This window comes from Dermacentor andersoni, chromosome 11 (genome assembly GCF_023375885.2).
Source record: "Dermacentor andersoni chromosome 11, qqDerAnde1_hic_scaffold, whole genome shotgun sequence".
NCBI lineage: Eukaryota > Metazoa > Arthropoda > Arachnida > Ixodida > Ixodidae > Dermacentor > Dermacentor andersoni.
The window spans coordinates 20,439,278-20,453,628 of NC_092824.1; positions in this window are offsets into that span (position 1 = coordinate 20,439,278).

Here is a 14,351-nt window from a genome sequence, read left to right on the forward strand (position 1 = left end):
GTCGGTCGGTCGGTCGGTCGGTCGGTCGGTCGGTCGGTCGGTCGGTCGGTCGGTCGGTCGGTCGGTCGGTCGGTCGGTCGGTCGGTCGGTCGGTCGGTCGGTCGGTCGGTCGGTCGGTCGGTCGGTCGGTCGGTCGGTCGGTCGGTCGGTCGGTCGGTCGGTCGGTCGGTCGGTCGGTCGGTCGGTCGAAAGTTTAGTTGATCGGGCAGCTGTGCTGGGGAAAGAAGGGTACGAATGCATCCATCGTACCAAGTTTGGTCGCTGAGCATGTGCCAATGTCCGCCTACGTGCCGCTCTTCAACGAACTTCTTTTGGGACGACATGGGTCACTGTAGATGGCCGGCTAGGTAAGTCTAGCTGTTCGAACAAACCCTTTCACACCGACGTCGAGCACTTGTTATGTGCCGCTCGGTATGTGCTGGTCCTAAATGAACCTCTTTGTTGCCGACTTGGGTAACTAGGTAAATGCCATTAGGAACGTGCCGGTCTGCAATGACACAGAGATCTCTTAAATTTCTCCAATCCTCAGAGAATTTAACCCACATCATAAGGTTTTCTCAAGGACAGGAACCCGTTGCATCAGGAGGCAGCGCCACAAATGCACAGGGTATGTGTCGCTTTCAATTAACGAATTTCCCGCGAACACGCTATTAATAGACTGGGTATGTGCCAGCCCTCCATAAACTTCTCACCAGCTGTGATCGCTGAGTACGTGCGATTGGGCATAAGGCAAGCGAAGGTACAAGCGCCCGCGCGCAACGCTGCTCGTCTCAGAGGTAACGCACGGGTTTCTCGGCAGTGCCCCTATGTGTCGCAGCGAATCTAGAAAAAAAAAAGTGCGAGACGAGCCGCGTTGCAGTATGAGGTGTTTCATTTAGTGTTCGCCATGGAGGAAATAAACAAAATAGGAGAGGCTTTGACGTCATCTTTTTGAAGTCGTTAATGCAGCTATGTGGATATGCCATCTCCCGTTGCACCTCCAATCAGCTTGCCGGCGCATATAGGCGGGAGCTTTGAGCTTGCATTGCTACGACTCGCCGGTAGTGTGCGCTGCCGACGCGCGTCAGAACAGAGCCTACGAAACTGTTGTAGCATCTTTAGTGAAGCAGACGCGCTCCTGTGGTTTTTCGTGGTACGTTGAAGACGATAACGAAGACCCATGCTATGATTACTTAATAGTGTCTGTTGCTGTCTGACAACTCACGTACAAACCCAGAACACAACTTTCAAGTTTGCACACCATACTCCAGAGTCAGGTTGTCTCGCGAACAGAATCTGCTGCGAGAAACACACGGGCCAAAAAAAACCTACCTCACTTTTGAGAGGCCTAGAGGAGCAGCGAGAGCTTCAGGAGCGGGGCTCCTATGGCAACTTTGACGTTTGGGGTGCTATTCCCAGTGCTATTTTGCGAAAAACAGCACTTTACTTCCGCCACACTTTCTCCGACACGCCCATGCTGGGCGGGGCCTCTTCTATGCATTCCTTTCTCCATGGTCTTCGCTAACCGGCACGCCGTGAACTTCGAAAGCCACCCCAGGCTTTACGGTGACGGTGTTAAATGGCATCGAATGTTCTTAAGAAAACGGGAAAGAGGAGTCCCGCAGCAGTACAGGCCTCATACAAGCATCATACACGACTCGTTTCCACAGTAGCTATACGTTGTGTGGCTATATTGATTCAATGCTAGCAAGTTACTTCCGACAGCCACGTAAGATGGGTTCCGCCGATTTTTTCGCTTTCGGTTTGCGTACACTGGTCAATCGGCAACTATACTGTTACTGCAAGCCATGTCTCTTTTTTGGCGTAAAAGTAAGCATCTAGAGTTTTTGACAGTTTAGCTTAGCTAAAGCGAAAGTCGTGCATTTTTATAGCATCAAAAAAAGTTATTGCTTGCGTATTGTCCTGAACGTTCTCACGAGGTACAATCGCCCACACGAAAAAACAAGGGAGGATTTGCGTCCTTAAAGCTGTTAGTTAATTTAGCGGCAGGAATAAGCCCTCGCAATGTGTATATTGTTAGGAGTCTTTCATTTTGTCACATTTCACGAATATAATAAAGAGGCCCCGATATTTTTATGAAAACCAAACGGAGCCCTAAACATCTTGACATCTCTAGGTTTAGTTTGACAAGGACGCAAGTCTTTCAACGTATTTCAACCTCTAAGCAGAAACGCAGTTCTCATAGACTTATCTCTAGTTTGCTCTACAAGACTGATTCATGGTAGCTCGGACAAACTTACTTGCCGGTCACCTTTTGGGCTGGGGCCACGCAGCACCCATTGATATGCAGAGGCGATAGCTCATCGGTATGTGAACAAACATCGTGTTCGGAAAAAGCTGTATATTTACCTACAGTGGCATCATTAATGTTGTCCTTGCGTGAGACAATTACTGATTGCACAGGTTTGATCTTACGCTCGCTGCTATACCGCATCTCCTAAAATCGGGCACGTCCCTCGGAATGTAGTATCAGTAAGTGCTTGATCTACGATTTTTTGTGGTGACGTGCCTTGCGAAGCTCTTCTGCTCGATGTGCTTTCTCAGACACTCTTTCAGCCCATCGCCTGTAGTGGTGCTCCGGTTTCCCCGCATGGCATACACCATCGATCCTGAACCCACTTTCCATATCTGCGCCCTGCATATTTACGGTGAATAAGTACATCAGACTCATTTTCTGCTATTTCTTTTCAAAATATGAAGGAATGAATGGTTTCATCCTGTCGCGGGCACCAATTGTGATGAATTTCTTACAATAGAGTGATTGCTCCTGAGGCAGAACCACAGCGCATGAAGTGACGAGGGCTTTCATTACAAAACTAAAGAAACCAACTCGATAAACAAGCAGCTCGATAATGACACAAACCCCAGAAACAACCACAACTGGCCAATCACACAAGGCCGAAATCTGAAGGATAATGTCGATGAAGACCTATTGTTTGATGGTCTGCACTGTACCAGCGAGATGGACTGGATGGAGTGGCGATGTAGGCAACGTCACGAGGTGAACAGCGGTGACGCGGCTAGGAACCATCGAAACAAAGTCCTGGTCACCCACAAGAGTCCAACAATGCAGGAGGAGGTATGGTTGCGACCTCGCAAATACGAAACGGTTGCCTTGGCATGGTAGAAGTCTTGAAGGCGAAGGCGAAGCCCAGTGGTTTTGCCTCAGCTCCCTGGGGAGGGACTTGACTTCTCCAATGTGCTACGGCGTCTTCCTTTCCTGCTACCGGAAGAACGTAAAGGTTGAAAGGTCGCCCTGGTGGAGTAGCAGGCACGAAGCACTTACCTGACGCCCGACGGCTTCACTCATGTACTCGGTGCACTGGCGAACGCCTTCTCTCTGCTGGTTCACTCTTCTCCGTCTCCCCACGTTTGTTTTCTCTTCGTTTATTCTTCGTCACTGCCGTGTAGTTCACTCGCTGATTGAGTGCTTCACGTTTACATTTCACAACTGGGGTCACCATCGTTGTGGTGGTCTTCAAATTATTTCTTCGGCACGCTCGTGCAGCCACTACAGCATGTCGTCGTCGTCTTGGCGGGGCTGACGCATTCCACTCACGGTGTTGGCGCACTTCGCACATCACCCAAGCCGCCGACAAAGCAAGCTTATTGTGATAATGCGTGCGAAATCACCGAAGTACGGTCATCATCACGCTTGTTGTAGAAGGCACTCGTGAAACCATAGCGTCGCCTGAGCTTTGTGCGCCACGAAAAAACGACAACCACGGTGAGCCACGTCATCATGGCACGGGTGGCGCCGAGCGCCGCAGGAAAAGACTACAAAACAAATCTGTAATCAAAGTCCAGCGTCGAGTGAGAGCGGCAGAGCTACCTAGGTTCCTCTGCTCCTTTTTATATAAAGTTTACTCTCTCTCTCGACTGGAAGAAAGAGAGGTTAACGAGAAGGAAAGTATCTGTGACACCTAGGTGGTTCGAAGAAAACACAGCTGGGTTGTGGAGGCCAGGCTTCACGGGAGCCTGGACGAGGGCTCGCAGAGGCCTCCACCCAGAGCAACCTGGTTCACCTACGATCTGCAGCCTCATTTCCCCTCTCAAGAGAAGCAGGCGGCGTTCTGGCGACCAGACAGCTGCAGGACTCGGTCACCCTTAAACGTCGGCGAACGTCGCGCTCTGCCTTCTTCGACAAGACCTCTTAACAAAAGAAATTTTCACCTGGTGAAATTATTTATTTCGAGTTTCATTAAGAACATTAGGGTACCTCAAGTTATAGCTATGAATGTCTCGCCAAAGTATTAATCCCACAAACCTTTAATCCCATACAATTCCTCGCGTGCAAGATGTTCTTGCATGCCGTTAGCCTTCAGTGAATTCTTAGGTAGTTTTATGAATTTATTATAACTATGATTTTTGCCGCTGTTTGATTTCTGATATATAAATCCATTTTTTCTGTGTTGTAAATTGCAGCTGGCCTTGCCTCTCCCTGGCACTGTAGCGAAAGATTGTTTGTTGAAGTAAGACTCAAGCCAAGTTGTTACAGGTCCTGTAACGATGAACCCTAAATCAGTTTAGAACGGTAAAGCTTAATGTGAAAGGGCCAGTTATTATTAATTTGATATTACACCGTTGTGTACGTTCCACAAAACAAATGTTAAATTTCCACTTTTGTTCAACATCGTGTCAATATTAACCGACTGATCGGTACGTCAGATCGACGCAGGTCATGAATTATAGCCCCGACGTGACTGGTGGTGCACTAAAAGGAGTTCTTACAGCTCAAATCAGTGACGTACGTCACGCTGACATACCAATGCTCTAGTTTTGGTGTGATATATAAATCTTTCAGAAATAGGTTGCATCCTAAGATTCTTTAGAAGAGATTGCTCCTTATCTTTAGAAAAATGTAAATATCTATAGCCTAGCAGAACTTTTTGTAATAAACAACATCATGGGTACTTAAGGGATCTGCCGCCTCTTATCTTCCGTTTACACATCTCCTGCGGCATGCAAAGGCTCCTCTCCTTATAAGAATGCTATTTTCGTTCGTTCATAATCACAATATATAATACTGTTTGATGACGTATTATACTTGATTTTCCTTTAAAGACGAATCGCTTTGTGGAAACCACCAGCGCAGCCAAAAATATTGAAAGCACAAAAAGAACACACCGATATCTTACGATGCAAGCAAGGACAAGAGTTCATAATGGGCGGGTGGATAACCACTGTTCGTGAGAAAAATAACGTGGAATCCACCACGCAAAAGAAGCTCTAAAAAAGGCTGTAAACCGCCCTGGAACAACTTGGTACAGTGCATCGTAGATAAGGCTCATAAAAGTGGCGCGCATTGCAGTACGCTAATAAAAAAAATACAGAAAGTTTTCTATAGATGCGCGGCTTCATATCACCAGATGTGAAACATTCGCGGGCACTTTGTTTTAAGGTATACCAGAGGAAAAAATACGGTTAAACGCGAGCCTCTTGCAACAAAAAGAGCACCCAAGAACTTATGGATGCTCTTGAACAGCCGGGAGCAGACATCGCGGAACGAAACAAAGAATGAAATCCACAGCTCGCTTGAAAAGCGTAGTTGCGTGTCGATTTCTCTTTTTTTGGCAATGGAAAAAACAAATAATGGTAAAAAGTGTTTGCTGACTCTAAACAAGAAGAATAGCACCGGAAGACCGCGCGGGAAGATTGGAAAGTGATCCCCTCGATCCTCGCCGAGACTACGACGGCGAGCGATTGCGCTCGTAAACTTTTTTCCCAGATTCAGGGTATAACGGCCCCGGCCAGGAGCAAAAAGCGTGTGACTCAGTCCCACCACACCCAACGTGGTGCTGCAGAGTATCGAGCCGCGTCCCTGCAACGATGAGGCAAACAGGCAGGCGGAGTTTTCCCTGTATCACGCACGAAATTTCCTGCAGAAAATTTGAGCTGAACTGACCTACGATGACTTTCCCACGTAGGCGAATGGCATTATTTGGAAGTGAAAGTGAAATGCGCACGAAACAGAGTATAATCTACTACGTATCCGTTATACACGTTGTACATTTTATCAGCAATTTATATGATCATGGGTGTGTAATTGGTGATGATAAGTTTCATATCCTATGATGAGTATTATCAGGTACGGAACACACACAGTGGTACGTATCGAGCAACCCAAGTTGGCGCCAAAGATGTCTCAAAACTCGCCACATGCTCACTGACTCTTGCCCTGTGAGCAAAGTTGGCATCAAATGGGTTCGTTGAGGAGTTGTAGACATACAAGTACACGTATCCGGTAACCCACGCTGTTTTTTGATTGGATAACTGGATGTCCTGCAAGAGAACTGGTCTGACCATTACACGAGTGTTTTACGCTATAAAATTAGATGTGGGAACACTTGCGCGGTGGTTGTTCAGCTGCCAATTCAATGACGGATAGCAGGTGGATTTATTTAAACTTTGTGGGTGTGGCTTCGAACGTTATTCTGTCGCTGTGCCGAAAAAGATTAGGCTGAACGCTTACGCTTCGCTCCGCTCAGACCTATCTATCCTAACTCTCTGCAAACAACCACTTGCGGAAAGGGTAGATCGCGTGCGCTGAAGTTCGTGCTGGCACTGGCTCCCGAAGCGCTGCCGCCGCTGCGCTGCAACGCTGATAAAATGCTGCGTGCACTTGGCAGCTTTGTCATCTTACATTGAAATCATTCTGCGCGTTGGCCGCATCTTTCGGAGGCTGGCTTAACAAAGCCGCTATACAAAAGCAACTTCCTGCACCGCCCGAGAGGGTGGGTGGGCGGAGAAACGGTCGGCAAAGCAACCTTCTGAAAGAAGCTGTACACTCATTAAGGATTACTTTAATGTGACTAGCATGTTTAGCTTATTTCACTCACTTTCCGCGATTTATCCCTGGATACAATTGTTTTCCTTTCACCTCATATGGGGCCATATTCCACGGGATATGTGTCACTGCATAAGTTCCACTATTTATGTAGCACTGGTTATATAACATTTGGTTTGTGTCGCCGTCCGTAATAATTATCCTCATTTATAGAACACATCACCAATGACACAGACATCACCATAAAGTACATTGCGGCTCGCATCTCTAAAGGCAAGATACATCACTCATGCTTTAATGCTTTAATGTGAGGGAACTTCACGCATTTTATTATGCTGACTCTCTAACTATATATTTGAATCTATTTAAGTCTCTAACGGTATTGTAGCCAACGATGATGATGATGATGATAAAAAACTTTATCCCTCAATAAAGCGAAGGGGGTATCGGAATAGAGGGTGTCGGAGGAACTACTTGAAGTAGGCCTCCCTTATCCTCTCAGCCCCCTCCAGGATGGCCTTCTGAAGGTCGGGCCTCGAGTTGCGCAAGGCAGCCTCCCACTGCTCCTCACTAGTTATCAATTGATTGAGGAAAGAGGGTGCTTAGGGCACCCCCACATAATGTGGTTTAAGAGAGAGAAGTGGTTCTTGTGGGGAAGGAGGAAAGGCTAACACCATTTTCTGCAGCCCATGCGGGAGCACGGCTCAGCGCCAGCAGGGCGGAGGCGATCGCCTTGCGGACCCAAAGCGTCTTGGCGCACAGGGCCTTGGTAGCCTGCAGCCAGGTCAGCCGATGGTCAATGCGCAGCCCCAGGTAGATGACTGCCTTGCTCCATGGGATCTGGATGCCCTCCAAGTGCAGCCGGGCAGCTGAGCGGCCGGCTGCTGCTCTGGGATGCAGCAGCAAGGCCTCGGTCTTCCTGGCCGAGATGGTAATGCCGTTGCTGCACAAGTAGGCAGCCGCAGTGTCCAGGGCTCTCTGTAGGGCCGCACGTGCCTTGCGCATGTGTTGTGGTGGTCCCCGAACCTATAGGGCGATGTCGTCCGCGTAGATTAAAGACTGCACGGGGAAGTGAGGGTCGATCGGCAAGGCAGCAGGCAACCGTGCCATGGCCAGGTTGAAAAGGAAGGGGCTCACCACTGACCCCTCTGGTACGCCTGCTGCGACTGGACGGGGTGTGCTCTTCGATTGACCCACACGTACCCTAAGGGTGCGATTGTGCAGGAACGACGAGAGGAACTCCCGCAGGTTGCCACAGATTCCGAGGAGGTCCAGGCCCTGCTGGACAACTGCGTGAAGGAGGCTGTCGAAGGCACCCTGTACGTCGATCAACAAGAGCATCACGAGGTACCGCCGGCCTTGGCGTCCTCCAGGGTGGACACCATGTCAGCGATGGAATCCGCAGTGCACCGCCACCACCGGATGCCCGTCTGTTGGTCTGCCAGGAAGCCGCGAGCATGGGCCACCCAGTCCAGTCATGCCAGAGCCATGGCCTCCATCAACTAGCAGGCAGCGGAGGCGAGTGAGAGCGCTCGATAGGATGCCAGTTCCCTAGCCGTTTTTTTGGCCTTGAGAATGGGTGCCACAATTAAGTCTGCTTTAGGATGAGAAGCAGAACTTGCAAGGCGGAGAAAGGTAAATGGAGGGATGAATGCGGTGGAGGAGGTAAGGGGAGGCAAAGGTGCAAGTTTGGAGCTGTCGCCAAAGAACTTCACACCTGCGAGGAGATTCGCCCATGAGTGGTGGAAAGGTTAAACGGTCTAATCGGTAATGTTTGCAGATGTCGTGGTAGGTAATAAGCCACTCCCGCACTGTAAACGTCGCCTCCTCCGTGACGAGGTCCGACACATGTGATGTCTGAGCCCGGACTGTAAATCCTCGGGCACTGGCATGAGCCGCCTCGTTTCCGGCAAGGCCCGCATGCGCGGGAGTCCAGATTAATGCCACAGTTTGATGAAAAGGATGGGCCAATAGGAGGGAAAGAGCTGGCTTAGGGACCCTGCCCGCTCCGAAGTTATGTATGGCTGCTTTGGAGTCCCTAACGATAACTGGTAAATTTGGGATTGGGAGGGCCAGGGCTATCGCTGCCTCCTTCATCTCCTCCGAGGAAGAGCCAGGAATAGAGGCGGCCGCAGCAACCTGACCGTGAGAGTTAGCGACTGATATTGCATAATGATTTCTATTCCCCATATTCGGCGGCATCAACGTAGAGCACGTCTTTTGAGGTGGAGAATTGTTTTCGGAAAGCCTTTGCTCGCTGCCTCCTGCCCTGTTTGTGGTGCACAGGGTGCATGTTTTTAGGAAATGGGGGGGATGCAGATGTTTTCGTGTATGTGATGTGGAATGGTGTACTTAGTCTTGATGATGGGTGCCGGAGCGATAGAAAGTGTTTGTAGAATGTGTCGACCTGTTGCTGTGTTAGAAAGTCTGCTATATTGGGATGTAAGTTTGGCTTCTGTGAGTTCAGTAAGTGTGTTGAAGGTGCCAGTAAGCATTAGCCTTTCTGTGGAAGTACGTATTGGACCCCCAAGCGAATTTATATATTTTGCATGAAAGAGTGTCGATTTTATCTGAATCTGATTTAAGGAAATGTACAGATGGTGTTGCGAATGTAATCTTACTGATAACGAAAGCCTGGACCAAGCAGAGAAGTTGGGCCTCCTTTAGTCCCACATGTTTATTGCAGACACGCCCTTGAAGGCGCAGAGTGTGATCGACTGTGGTTTGGAGTGTATGTAGGGTATATGTGTAGAGCCGGTTGCTTTCGATGTGTAAACCGAGCATCCGGACCCTGTCCGCTCTAGTAACAGGGTTGTGGTTTAGGATGACCTGTATACTAGACATGTGTTTTTCGGCCGGTGGTGGGATGGTAGAACAAGCAGCGCGGATTTTTAGAGGAGCATGTGAGATTCGTAGCCCCTGCATGAGCCACGACGGTGTCTGCTGCGGCCTGTAGAGTGTCTTGAATCTCTCCATCGGAGCCGCCAGTTGTCCAAAGAGTGATGTCGTCGGCGAAGACAGAAAACTTGAGATCAGGGATAGAACGCAATGCTCGCGCCATCGGCATCATAGAAAGATGAAAAAGAAAAGGGGAGAGCATTGAGCTTTGGGGCGTGCCGTAGCTACCTAAAGTGTTCGAAGGGGATTGCTCTGTGCCTATGTGTATGGTTGCTGTACGGTTGGCTAAGAAGGCACGTATTTGGTCATACGTCCTTCCGCCAAGCCCAATGTGATTAAGCTCTCGGAGGATGGCGGAATGTGAAACGGTATTGAAGGCTCCGTGGAGGTCCATACTGAGAATTGCTTCCGTATCTAGACTGCTATTGGGTACAATGATGTCATGCTTCATTCAAAGCATGGTATCTTAGATGAAAGAGATTTTCGAAAACATACCATTTCTGATGGATAGATTGTTGTCTTCCATGTGTTTACTGAGTCGGTTGAGGATGATATGTTCGAGTGTTTTGCCTAGACAAGAGGTTAGTGATATAGGCATGAGATTAGAAGTGTTGCGTGGTTTGTTTGGCTTTGGGATAAAAATTACCCTGGCATCTTTCCACGAACTAGGGAGGGTGCTTGTGTCAAAGCAGTGATTGAAGTACGCTGTGATGGCTGTGACGGAGTCGTCGTCTAGATTGCGGAATATTTTGTTGTTAATAAGGTCGGGGCCTGGTGCTGACATTGTGCGCAGGGTGACGAGGGCACGGCGAACCTCTGCTTCCGTGATAGCGGCGCTTAGCACCTCGTTGTGTTCGCCAGTGTACTTTGGCATGTCATACTTCTGAGCGAGAGGCCGATGTTTATGGCGGAGGTCGTCGAAGAGTCCGTTGAGATTGTATTGGTGTGCATGTAGCAGTTTTATTATGGTGTGGTTCTGGTGTGTGCGCGATGTGGTAGGGTCTAATAAGTGTCGCGAGAGTTGCCACGTGCGCTTGTTATCGATGTTGCCATGCATGCTTTCACATTCCTGGCCCCACTGCTGTCACGGCAGTTGTGTGGCGTACTCCTGATTCTGGAGGTCTAATTTCGCAATTGTGAGTCTTAATCTTCGGTTGTGCCGTCGCCTCTTCCACCGTTTGAGAAGAGACTGTTTGGCTTCCCACATGTGTAGAAGCTTGGCATCAACCGTAGTGAGAGAGGCTTTGGGATGCAGAGTGGTAGTGTGCGTCTGGAAGTCTGAGTGTAGTTGCTGAACCCATTCTGAGATGTCATGAATGTTTGTGGGAGCTGATCTCTGGCGGGCCTCTCGAAAATTGTCCCAATTGGTATAGCGGATGGGGTTGGGTGCAAAGCATTTGTGTTTGAATTGTAGTGTGATTGTAATGATGTAATGGTGGCTACCGAAGTTAACTTCTGAGTTCTGCCATGCGACGTGTTGGATTGTGTGTGTAAGCGTAAGATCGGGGGAGGTGCCCTTAGCTACGCTGTTGCCTAGCCTGGTTGGTGCATCGGTGTCGTTATGTAATGTAAGTCTGTGGTCTTGTATTTGGACGCATAGGGCTCTGCTGTTAAGAGTAGAAACGGAGTGGCCCCACAACTGGTTGGGTACGTTGAAATGGCCAAGAATTAGGAGGGGCTGAGGGGTGGCAGCAGCAATTGCTTATGCGAAGAGTTAGTCAAAACGGTGATGTCTGCCATTCGGACGACTATAGATATTGAGAAAGTAAATGCCAGATGCTTTATTTTTTAGAGGACTAATTTCTAGACAGTTATACTCTATATCGACGCTTTCGAATTGAGTGATTGGTAGTGAGGTGCTTTTGCGTAAGAATTGTCATGTCGGGCCGGGAGACATAATTGGTCTGATATACATTATAACCTGGGAAGCTGATTAGTCCATGAGTTTCCTGAGGCGCAATGACAGCTGGGAGATAAGAAGAGGAGGCTAGAAATACTTGGAGCAGTGCTTTCTTTTTTCGGAACCTCCTACAGTTCCATTGCCACACTAGGGTCACTAGTTAGTCAGTAGTACAGTGTGTAGAGCATTGAGTTTATGTGCCGCACGAACAGCGTTTGAAATAAACCGCTAGACTAACTTGGGCAACTCGGTATGTGGCAGTATCTACCGATATTCCGCTCTTCAAAGAACCTCTTTGAAGCCTACTAGACAAACTGAGTAGGTGCCACTACTTTTATGCTGCTCTCGAATGAACCTCTTTGATACCAACTTGTGTCATTGCGTATGTAGCCGTAGGTGGGTGCCGCTCTTCACTGAATCTCTTTGGCGATAACTTAGGTTACTAGTTATGTGCCGTGGGGTATCTGCAGTTCTACAATGACACAAATGACAATCCTTCCAATTTCTTTGATGCTCGGCAGAATCCATCCTGCGACACGTGCGGACTTTACGTCGCCGCGGCTAGATGGCGCAGGGTGTTCAGTAGGAAGTGCGAGAGAGGAATCCAGCCGCACATATAATTGCACATTGGCATATGAAGTGTGGCTGCATTGGTTTAACGTTAATAATATTAACGTCGGTATTCATCGTTAGATTATTCCTGCCTTTTTTTTATTTTAATACTATTGCACATCTCTGTAGACATGACAGTTATAAGTTTCTGCACAGGTGCATAATATGTTCAGGCTCTTGCGTTTGAAATTAAGTATCTTGTTGAAGATGAATATTCTTACACAGTCACAAAGCCACTTATAACAAACAGGACGAAAGTTAGGCCAATTATTACCTTGAACGCCATCCCACACCAGATGAGCAGTCACGCTGCTGCGGAAGTCCCTGGTTCGAACCTGCCTTTGCTTGCTTGCTTCCTGCTGCCTACATCATAGCACGTACTCGTTATGGTTGGCCAAAAAGCTGGCGATTAAAGGAGAAGTGGAGGTAAAACTTGAAACAAAGATTATTGTTGCAAGCATGTGACATAATGTGATTATATCATAATCAGCCATCTGAATCCATCTTCTGAACCTGAATGGGTCGCTCCCATCGTACCAGTCCTCAAGCGAGACGGCAGTGTCAGGATCTGCGGGGATTTCAAGGTTACCATCAACCCCGTCGCTACCGTCAAGAAGTACACGCTGCCCCGGATTGAAGATCACTGGTCAGCATTGTCCGGTGGACAGAAGTTTACCAAACTCGACCTCAGAGATGCTTACCAGCAGCTGGTGCTCCAAGATGCCTCACGGAAGTACGTCACGATGTCGACAACCTTGGAGCTCTTTCAGTACACGCGCTTACCGGTTGGCATGGCCTCGGCCCCAGCCATATTCCAGAGGGAGATGGACAACATCTTTAGGGGCGTGAGGCACGTGGCGGTGTACTCGGACGACACCCTGGTTACTGGTAGCGACAACAGGGGGCACGTGCAGAGCCTGCACAACGTCCTGGCACGACTGCAGGACGCCGGCCTCAAGGTCAAGCTCAAGGTCAGGCCTAGCCCCAGCTTCCCGCAAAGTTGATGCTGTGCTCAAGGCACCTAAGCCCTAGTACAAGAAGGAGCGTCACAGCTACCTCGGCCTCATCAACTTCTACAGGAGTTTTCTGCCGAACCTGTCGCAGCATCTACAGCCGCTCCATCTTCTGCTTCGAGATGATCAGAAATGGGTCTGGAAGAACGAGCCGGACCGGGCCTTCCAGCGCAGCAAGCAGCTCATCACCAAGGCTCCCGTGCTGGTGCACTTCGATCCTGCTAAGCCTGTCGTCCTTACCGTAGATGCGTCGCCATACGGTGTGGGAGCCGTCCTGGCACACCGGGACAAAGATGGCCAGGGACGCGCTGTGTCGTTTGCTTCTCGACGGCTTCATGCTGCAGAGGAATGTTACAGCCAGCGGCACAAGGAAGGTTTGGCCCTCATGTTCGGTGTCGAACGCTTCCACCAGTATTTGTGGGGCCGGAAGTTCGAGGCGGTCACGGACCAGAAGCCACTGTTGTGGCTGCTGGGGCCTGACAAGGCAGCTCCTGTGCAGCCATCACCTCTAATGGTACACTGGGTCTTGAGGCTGGGAGCTTTCAGTTACCGGCTGGTTTACCGTCCGGGAAAGGACCTAGAACCTGCTGATGCTCTGAGCCGCCTGCACTGCCAGAGCTGCCTGATGCTGTTCCAAAACCTGCTGAAGTGTTCATACTGGAATACGCGTACCCAGAGGTGCTCTCCAGATCTTCGATATCTCAAGCGACCAGCCGGGACCCAGTCCTGTCTCAGGGGGTCAAGGCGGTATCCCGTGGAGAGGAATTTGTGCAGCAGGCCTATAGCCACAAGACCGCTGAGCTGAGCTTGCAGCACGGCTGCCTATTGTGGGGTTTTAGGGTGGGGATCGCACAATGTCTCCCGTCCTGGGTCCTGCAGTTGTTGCACGCGGGTCATCCTGGCGTAGAAAACACTAAGATGGTGGCCCGGTACCATGTTTGGTGGCCTGGCCTGGACCAGGACATCGCTCACTTGGTGCAGAGCTGTCAAATCTGCCAGGAGGATCAGCGAGCCTCGTGTCATGTGGAAATCACCCCCTGGCCGTTCCCACAGAGGCCCTGGTCCCGCCTACATGTGGATTTTAGGGGACCCTTGAAGGGCCATCACTTCCCGGTGGGGATGGACGCCTTTTCAAAGTGGC